Here is a 9,137-nt window from a genome sequence, read left to right as displayed (position 1 = left end):
TGGCATGGAATATTTTAAATTTTCCCCCCAAAATGAGAAACACTAAACATCTTTTGGCCACCATCTGAACTACTAGGTCAAGGTAGTTCACAGTTTCAATGTGAGATCATGTTACATTCCTCTCAATGATGTTGTATCTTTATGAACCTGGGTTTTCTATTTTTTTCTGTAATAAAAGTCAAATACTATTAGAAAATCAGAACAAGAATTGAGGTGGCGATGTAAATGAGATTTCAAGGATTGAGAAGTTTGTGGGACCCAATTTGGTACATATAACCTGTTAATAAGTGAGTGTAGTACTTAAGAATGAAATAAAATATTATTTTTTAATTCATATGTAGTGGTTTTGCATATGACTACTGAATTTTTGGAATTAATTAATTTATTTATTTATTTATGACAGGAAGTAGGATTTATCAGTGGGCATGAGTAGGGAGGGGACAATGCCGAGGTTCTCATGAGTTCAGAACCCACCATTTGTCCAGGGGGCCACAATTAGGGATATATTTAACCCCACGGCCATCTGGGATGAGCTGCTTTTCAGCCACCACGTCTTCAAATTTGTCAGCATTAAACTTAGCAAAGCCCCATTTCTTGGAAATGTGGATCTTCTGGTGGCCAGGGAACCTGAACTTGGCCCTGCCTAGGGCCTCAATCACATGCCCCTTGTTCTGTAGCTTGGTAGGAATGGACATGATGACTTAGCGAACGTGGACCCTGGCTACTGTGCCTTGGGGCTTTCCAAAGGCACCTCGCATGCCTTACAGGACGACATCCTGTTGATATGGGTGCCGTGGAAGGGCTGGAGCTACCCTCGGATGTGAAAATCATCTTTGCCACAGCTTTTCACTATGTATGTGTTGGCACAAATAAGGGCAGCCTCCAGGGCTTCAGGGGAGAGCTGCTTATATTCATCTGACGCCATGTGGCTGCTGAGAGGGAGCTCATCCACTTTTGCCTTCTTCCACCCCAGGTCAAAGATGCAGGTCTTGGCATCAGGGACACCTCTGCAGAGCAAGACTTTGGGATATGGCTTGTTCTGACCATATGGTTAACACTGGGCAGGGCGGCAGCCCATGGCAACACCAAGATTTTCAGTGATGCGCCGAAGGAAACAATTCTAAATTTTTGGACTATTACAACTTATTACGTTGTGTAGACCTAGCTACTTAATAAATAAAACTGTTACGGATTTATTTTGGCCTCAGAGCACTGTGAAAATATTACTGGTAACAGAAAATTTGAGAACAAGTGGAGTCAGATTATTTGTTTTCTATTTTTGCTTTTGCTATTTACTGAAATTCAGGGGTTTTTTTTCATATTTTTCCAGTTCTATTGAGAAATAATTGACAAACATTGCTGTAGAAATTTAAGGTGTACAGCATAATGGTTTGATTTACATATGTTGTGAAATGATAACCATAATAAGTTTAGTTAACATTCATCATCTCATATAGATACAATGAAAAGAAAAGAAAAAAAGAAACACATTTTCCTTGTGGTAAGAACTCTTAGGATCTCTCCTTTAACAATTTTCATATATCTCATACAGTAGTGTAAACTCTAGTCATCATGTGATACATTACATCCATAGTACTTATTTGTCTTTTAACTGGAAGTTTGTACCTTCTGATCACCCTCCTCTACTTCTAATTCTTAGAACTCTAAGAAACATTATTTATAGAAAAATGTGATGAAGTTGTTGTTACAAGAAATTATTTATGGAAGTGAATTTGTGGCCATGGTTCTAATCACTTTCGATTTGTTTACCGCTAATAGAACTTGGAAACAATATTCAATTTGGATTTGTAACAAAAAATTATCAAAAATAGTGAGTTTTCAGTTTCAGGAAAACTTCAAGACATAGTTTTGAAACTCTTTGGATTTGACAAGACCCAATTGAATTCTGCCAAGGCACTCTTTTTCCTAATTTTTTAGGCTCTTGTGTATTTGTGGAGAAATTTAATCCTTATGTTACTGATTCATTTACACTTAACTCATCAAAGTATTTGGTAAATACATTTGATATCCAAAGAGCTTTATGAGAAGTTACATCTGGAAATTCTAAAGGTTTATAAATCATTCTTGAACTTCATTTCTTTAAACCAGAAAGTCACATTTTTTTAAAGCATGTAGAACTAGAACCTCACTAGAACCTTTTAATTTGGTACACTTCTGAAACCAAGTAAGAGTAAACTGAGTGAAACATTTTTGAATATTCTTCTTGTAAGGTATTTCAGTGTCGTGGATTTGGGTTTTCCCTAATGGCATAATAGTTCAATAATTAAAAATCCGAGTAATAGTCAAATATTTCATGTGTGTTGTTTTTTAATGGAAATGTTCCCTCTCTGAGGATAAAAAATTGCATTTTAATCATTTTTGAAAGCTCTCTTAGTGGGTAAATTTAACATAATAAGCCATATTGGCTAATTAGTTATCTGATTTTTCATTGACAAAAACTTCAAAACCAAAAAATAGCCTGTATCATAGTATTTTAAGTGTGATAAATGTTGTGTATGACCTCAGGAATGTGTCCTAAAGCAAGCAATAGTTAGCATGTTAAAAAACAAAAACTTAAAAAAATGCATTAGATCATGTCTGCAAAAGACAAGTGTTTGTTAATAACATTGTGTTATTTGGCCTAACTTTTTAATGTCCTAAACATAAGGCATTAATGAAATAAGATTACACTCTGAGCAAATATTAGATGTGAGTAATCTTACTTCTATTCAGCAATCAACTTACTAAAACAAAATGTGTAGTTCCCTTAGATACACAAAACAATGTAGTATCATCAGGACATTTATTAGGTAAACTATATGAAGTTGCCATTTTACATTAAAAACTGGTCAAATACAGGCAATTTCACATGGCTGAACCTGTATCAGGTCATAAACAAATCAGTATGGAAAGTATTGTTTCTAGAATTGCTCTACGAGGAAGATCCAATTTACATATTTTCGGAAAATCTATTCATATTATTATATTTTTTTAATCCAAATATATTCTTAATCTGGGAAATGGACTTCAAACTTTGATAGTTCTTCAAGTCTGTCAGTCAATGCAGCCAGGTTCCATAGTTTTAACCCATAGCTAAATCACAGTGGAATAAAAAATAATACATTTAATTTCCTTCATGTTCTCTGTCTGCTCTGCGTCTATTGCCTTTGCTGTAAGACGCATGCTGATGGGACACTGATAGTCATGGAAGCAGAGAGAAAAGGGAATATGGTGAAGGACAGACTGGCTCATAAAACTTCACAAAGTCAGACAGTTCCCTCTGCTCACATTTTACTGGCCAAAGCAAATTACATGACAACATCTATGGAAGTGAGGAAGCACAATGCTGCCAGGTGCCCGAGGAATGAGAGAACAGAATATTGGTAAACAGTTTTATGACTGCAATCCTGACACTTTAAATTAGAGTTCTTATATATGAAAGATCTACTTCAGAATGCAAACTTGCAGTAAGGCCTCATGTTATTCTAAATATATATATTTTTAATTTTATTTATTTTTGAGAGAGAGAGAATGACAGAGAGAGAGAGAATGAGAGGGGTGAGGTTCGGAGGGAGAAGCAGACTCCCTGCGAAGCAGGGAGCCCGATGCGGGACTCGATCCCGGGACTCCAGGATCATGACCTGAGCCGAAGGCAGTCGCTTAACCAACTGAGCCACCCAGGCGCCCCAGGCCTCATGTTATTCTAAGTACAACTAAATTACTAAAAATTGAATGCTGGAGATATAAAAATTTATTACGCATAAAATCTAGAAAAGACAGTAAAAAGTACTGTGAAGGATGGGGAAAGAATATTTGTACCATTATCTTATTTGGATGAACTATCTTGTCTAGGCTTAAATTAGATTAACACTTAACTGAAGTAAGTGAAGTAGGACTGGAGTCGTATAAACCAGTTGATACGATCTGAATCAGAGATGATGATTCTTCAGGGAGCCAAATAGACTGTTGACTATGGCTTGCCGTTGTGTCTACCTCAGTCAACTGGCTAATGTTGATTCAATTGAGACACAGGGGAAAATAATAATCAAGCTCGTTATTTGATTTTTGACTTTTGAGGGCTTATTGGATGTTTACAGAGATACATTCTCATGCACATTTGCCTTTCCCTTCTTTTTTTCTTTTCTTATCTGTCACTGTATGATCTTAGCATAGCATTCTACATAGCCAAGGCCTGGAATAACAGACACCAACACAAAATTTATCATTTTGTTTTGTAAGGAAGCAAATTGTATATGCAAGATGGTCAAACAATTCACACACTAGTGGGAGTAAATTAATTAAATATTTTTTTACATGAGACAAAATAATTTCAAGAAAAAATATAGATAATAAAAATTAAAGTTAATTTGCACAAATTGGAGTAAAGATTCAAACAAAAGACATTAACGGGTAGAACGTTAAGTTTCTTTAGGTTAACCAGTTAACCAACTTAAGTAATTTTGAAGTAACTATTAATGACATATTTAAGAATCTTATAAGCAACAATATTGTAATATTCTAGCTTTTTAAATAAATTATTTTCAAATTAATTTTATTTCTCGATTCAAGAATCTTAGATCAAACACATCTAGGTATCACTAACTGCTCCCAGTGTAGTTATAAAAGGACAAAAGGGCTAAACCCATGATAAACTCAAGGCACTGCAGGTCATTTCCTCTAGCACAGAGCTTCTCTTTGCTTGATTTAAAAGACATCTGATATTGCTATGGGGTGGAAAGTTGATTCATTAGAAAGGAATGTGAATGTCTTACTTAGAGACCTCCTTGCTGCCATGACAGATTATATTAGTCCAGCAAGCAACAGGGAAAACACAGCATTAGTGAACCTGTATGTGAGGGGTCTGGTTGGTTTTATTCATTCCGATCTGACCACCTTCAGTTTTCTTTTTAAATGTAGCTATAGTTTTCTTTTGAAATGTAGCTACTCCATATTCAAGGAAGAGGGAACATTATGGCAACATCACACAACATTAAGGATTCAAATACTAGATATTAAATTTAAAATATTACAGTAAATACATTGTTAATGTAAATACAATGTCAGACATATAATATAAAAGAGCCAATGTTATTTTTCATAGAACCACTTTCTTTAATTAGCCATCATTTATTAATAGCTGGAGTTTGACATTTTGCAATAAGATTTTAATCATTTTTAAACAACATGCTATTTTCCATGAGTGAGTCTCTGCCTACTGGATAGGTCCAGAAATATTTTTATATTCTCTATTTCCTTTTGACTTTTTTCTTGGCATCTACTTTTGTATCATCTTGTTCTCCAGATGGTAGGTCCTTGCCTATGAGGCATGGCTCAAATATTCTGCTATTAACTTTTCTAGCTCCTTCACATAATATATATCCTTATCCACGGTGTTTTATTGAGTTCACTCTCGGCTTTGTGGCTTCCATGGTATGACTGTCTGGAGATATTGTTTCACTTCAAAGGCCTAAATCAATCCCATTCTCATCTGCTGCCTCCAAGATCCAATTTTCACACTCCCACCAAGCAAGAGGTCAAATCAATGATTTTACCATCTTTTTTTTTCCTTTTTCTTTTCTTTTTCTTTTTTTATACATTGACATTCTTTTAAATGTTTTTAATGAGCTTAAAGTGCCAACAGGATCTTGGCCAACTTTTCCACGTTTACCTGTCTATTGTAATTCCTTCTATTATTCAGCAAACCTCCAAAGAGTTATTTTTTTCATATTCTGTCCTTTATGCTTTCTATACATTGCTTAATTAAATTAAGTTAAAAGTTGAATTTAGTAAGCTATTTGAAAAGAAATGATCAATCTAATTTTTGAAAATTCTTTTCTATAAGGTCTTCATCAAGCAGATAAAGATTTCATATTTTTGTGAATTTATGGTTTATTTCTTACCATAACTAGTTTTTTTTTTTACCACATTTTAAAATTAAGAAAAAATGTTTATCATTAGGAAAGATAAAAAATTAGATTTCATGCGCTTGGTTTAGTTTCTATCTTTCAATACACATTTACCCTCTTTAACATAGAGCTTTCTACTTTAAGAAAGAGTTTTGGTGTGATTTAATGTTGTCTATTAATTCCTTATGTTCAATGCTTGATAGGAGGAGACTTAAGGACCCCAATCCACAAAATATCATAAAGCTATTTCTCTTGCACTTATACCTGGAAATATCCTGGGTTTTTTTGTACTTTTCTCAATAACCTCCAACCCCCAAATCTCTGCCCACACCATAGGCAGTGACTCTTCACAACAGAGATAAGTTTATTATTTTCACAGACTTCAGCTAAAAGATATAAACAGCTTATAGTGGGAGAAACTCTTCTACTCTAGTTCTAGGGATAAATTTTATTGGAGTCAACATAAGCAATTTATTTCTAAAAGAAGTTTCATTTAAAAGATGAAATTGAGTCAAGGAAATAAATATTTATAAAATGTTATGGTTCAAACTTTCTAACAGATGAAAATATATTTTGCTTTTTTAATTTTTTTTTTTACTTTCCAAGTTTATAGGATGGCTTTTTGTTGGTTTAATTCAATATCTTAAATAAATGTATGCTAACTTTAAACAGTAAGTCCCAAAGCTATTTGCCAGTATTATTTTCAGATTGCATTTGAACTCCCTCCATCTTTATGTTAAACCTCATTCCAATGCACAGGCAAGACAAGATTGATATAATATTTAAACAGAAACAAAGAAGGTTCTGTCCATAGTTGCAAATGATGTTGATGCAAAACCACTACCCTGGCACTGAGTGATGAGTGCTACCCAGATAAAGAATCATTAAGCACCAACAAGCATCATTTCGATAGTAATCCCAGGGAACTAGAGCACTTCAGACATTCCTTAAGGGAAGGTAATTGATACTAAGTCACACACAAGCAATTTACTACTAAAAGCAAATAAAATAGTTTGAGGATCTTTTATATTTCTTTCCCTTTGAAGCAGAAAATGTCCTATTCACTTAACAATAGGAGGAATTGTACTAAGAATCAAAAATGGAAGAGGAGGAGATATGGCAACATACAGGATGAGATTAGCAGTTTGGTGTCTATCTGAATGAATAACCAAGCTTAACACTGTTAAAATGTACTTGGTTGATTTTCCTACTAAAAACAACCACAAAGTCAGTTATTAACAAAAAACAGTAAGTAAAGATGGTGTTATTTAGACACAGATTACAAGACTTAGGCTTGAATAGTTAATGCCCTGACAACTTCCCACCTATTAATGGAAATTTAAAAAATTCATGATCATTTTAGACTACCACAGATTGAGTGATATGGATCAAATTGTGCACCCCAAAATTTGTATGTTGAAATCCCTAAGTCCCAATGTGATTATATTTGGAGATAAGACTCATAGGAGGTAATTAAGGTTAAATGAGGTCATCAGGGTGGGGCCCTATTTTGATAGGATTAATGTCCTTATCTGAAGAGACACAAAAGAGTTCCCTTTTCTATTCTCCACATGAAGATCTGGCAAAAAAGGAGACCATCTGCAAGCCAAGGACAAAGCTCTCACCAGCAGTCAAATTAGCTAACACCTTGATCTTGGACCTCCCAGACTCCAAAGATGTGCGAAATAAATTTCTGTTATTTAAGCCAGCCAGTCTATGCTATTTCATGACGTCAGCCTGAGCAGACTAAGGCATTGGAATTGGAACATTTGATGGAATGTTGAGGACAAAGGAATTTGTAAGAATTAGTAATCAAGATTTTTTTCCCCTTTCTTTACTGCACAGTAATAAATTCTGTTAACTCTTGTTCTTGCTGGAAGGGTATGGACTATCATCATTGTTTCTTCAATGGTTCTAAAGATAATTCAGTGGATATGTTTTGAAAATTTCAGGTTTCAAGATAAACACAAACCTTAACATGCAAAGTTTTTCTTAATTTGCAGCCTTTAAACTTCATTCAACCTGTTTACATTCAGAAGAACAATTGCCACTGACTTATGAGTCCAAACCATCAGGGTAGAACTTGCCACCTTGCCATTTGTGTTGACCAGTTTTATTAATATATTGGGATTGCAAGAGTAAATGAATTTACTTTACATGAAGTTGGTCATGGTCCAAGTCCGCAAATGTTCAATAGGAACTTTTATGAGGGCATAGGTCAGAAAAGAGTACCAGAAACCAATTAAATATGCCAGAATTTCTTTTTCAATTGTAGATATATTCTATTTATCATGCACTATTAGCAGTATGTTTGCCAAAGAAATAGAAAGAACAACATTGCTGACAAACGTTGTTGGGTTAAAAGTCCATTAATGAGTTTCTCTTACAAAATAGCTTCTTTCAACTTGATCGGCCATGTCTCTTCTAATGATTTAAACATGGTTCTTTAAATCTTAAAATCAAAACCAGGAGGTATAGTATAAATCACTGAAATTCAAGTTCTCTTAAGTGGCATATGAATGGTTACAAAAAATACATGATTATTCCCTCTGCATTAGAGAACCTGAGAGCTCCTTTCACTTTCCTTTTAGATTCCATTTCTTCCTTTGGCAGGTGTCCAGATAGGCAATGACATATATAAATTATCCAGTGTGGACAAAGAATTCTTCTAGGCAAGAAAGAGAGATAAAAACGAAGATGATGTCATAGACTAGAACTACGTTTTAGAAAAGGAGAAAGGGAGTGTTTTCATTTTGCTGTATCATGACCCATGCCTTCTATCTTTGATATGTGAGGAACTGCACCATCTATGATCCCACATATCAGTGAGGTCTATGTACCTGGCACAGAGATGAGCACTTTACATGAATTCTTTTCTTATTTTTCACAAATTTTATTAGGTTGATAGTAATATTGCCACAATATTAAAGATAAGGAACTGAGACTCAGAACTAGTTATGTAACTTTTTCTCAGTAACACTGCTAATTAATGGTGGTGCCACAGTTAAATATCAAGTCTGTCTAGTTGAAATGCCAATGTTAACTTGCTTACTTTATATGGACTCTGTATAGAAACTGGCCTCCTCACCAATATCAGCCTACCGTTAGCAAACTTTGTTACCAGATGGGCAGGTCTTTGGGGATGGGCAAAATACACACATGGAAAATTACACTTTAAATCAAATTAACAGAAAGTGAAAACAAATTTACCTTCTCATTTATGCTGCCATT

At 34.4% G+C, this 9,137-nt stretch overlaps 1 pseudogene; it reads right to left on the bottom strand.

Moving 5' to 3' along the window:
* Window positions 1-274: 274 nt before the first annotated feature.
* Window positions 275-1,078, bottom strand: LOC102744467 (large ribosomal subunit protein uL16-like; annotated as a pseudogene).
* Window positions 1,079-9,137: the final 8,059 nt, after the last annotated feature.

Source organism: Leptonychotes weddellii, chromosome 2, assembly GCF_054177405.1.
Source record: "Leptonychotes weddellii isolate Sample4059 chromosome 2, ASM5417740v2, whole genome shotgun sequence".
NCBI classification, from domain to species: Eukaryota; Metazoa; Chordata; class Mammalia; order Carnivora; family Phocidae; genus Leptonychotes; species Leptonychotes weddellii.
Note: the sequence above shows the minus strand (reverse complement) of the source record. Positions and strands in the feature narration are given on the sequence as shown.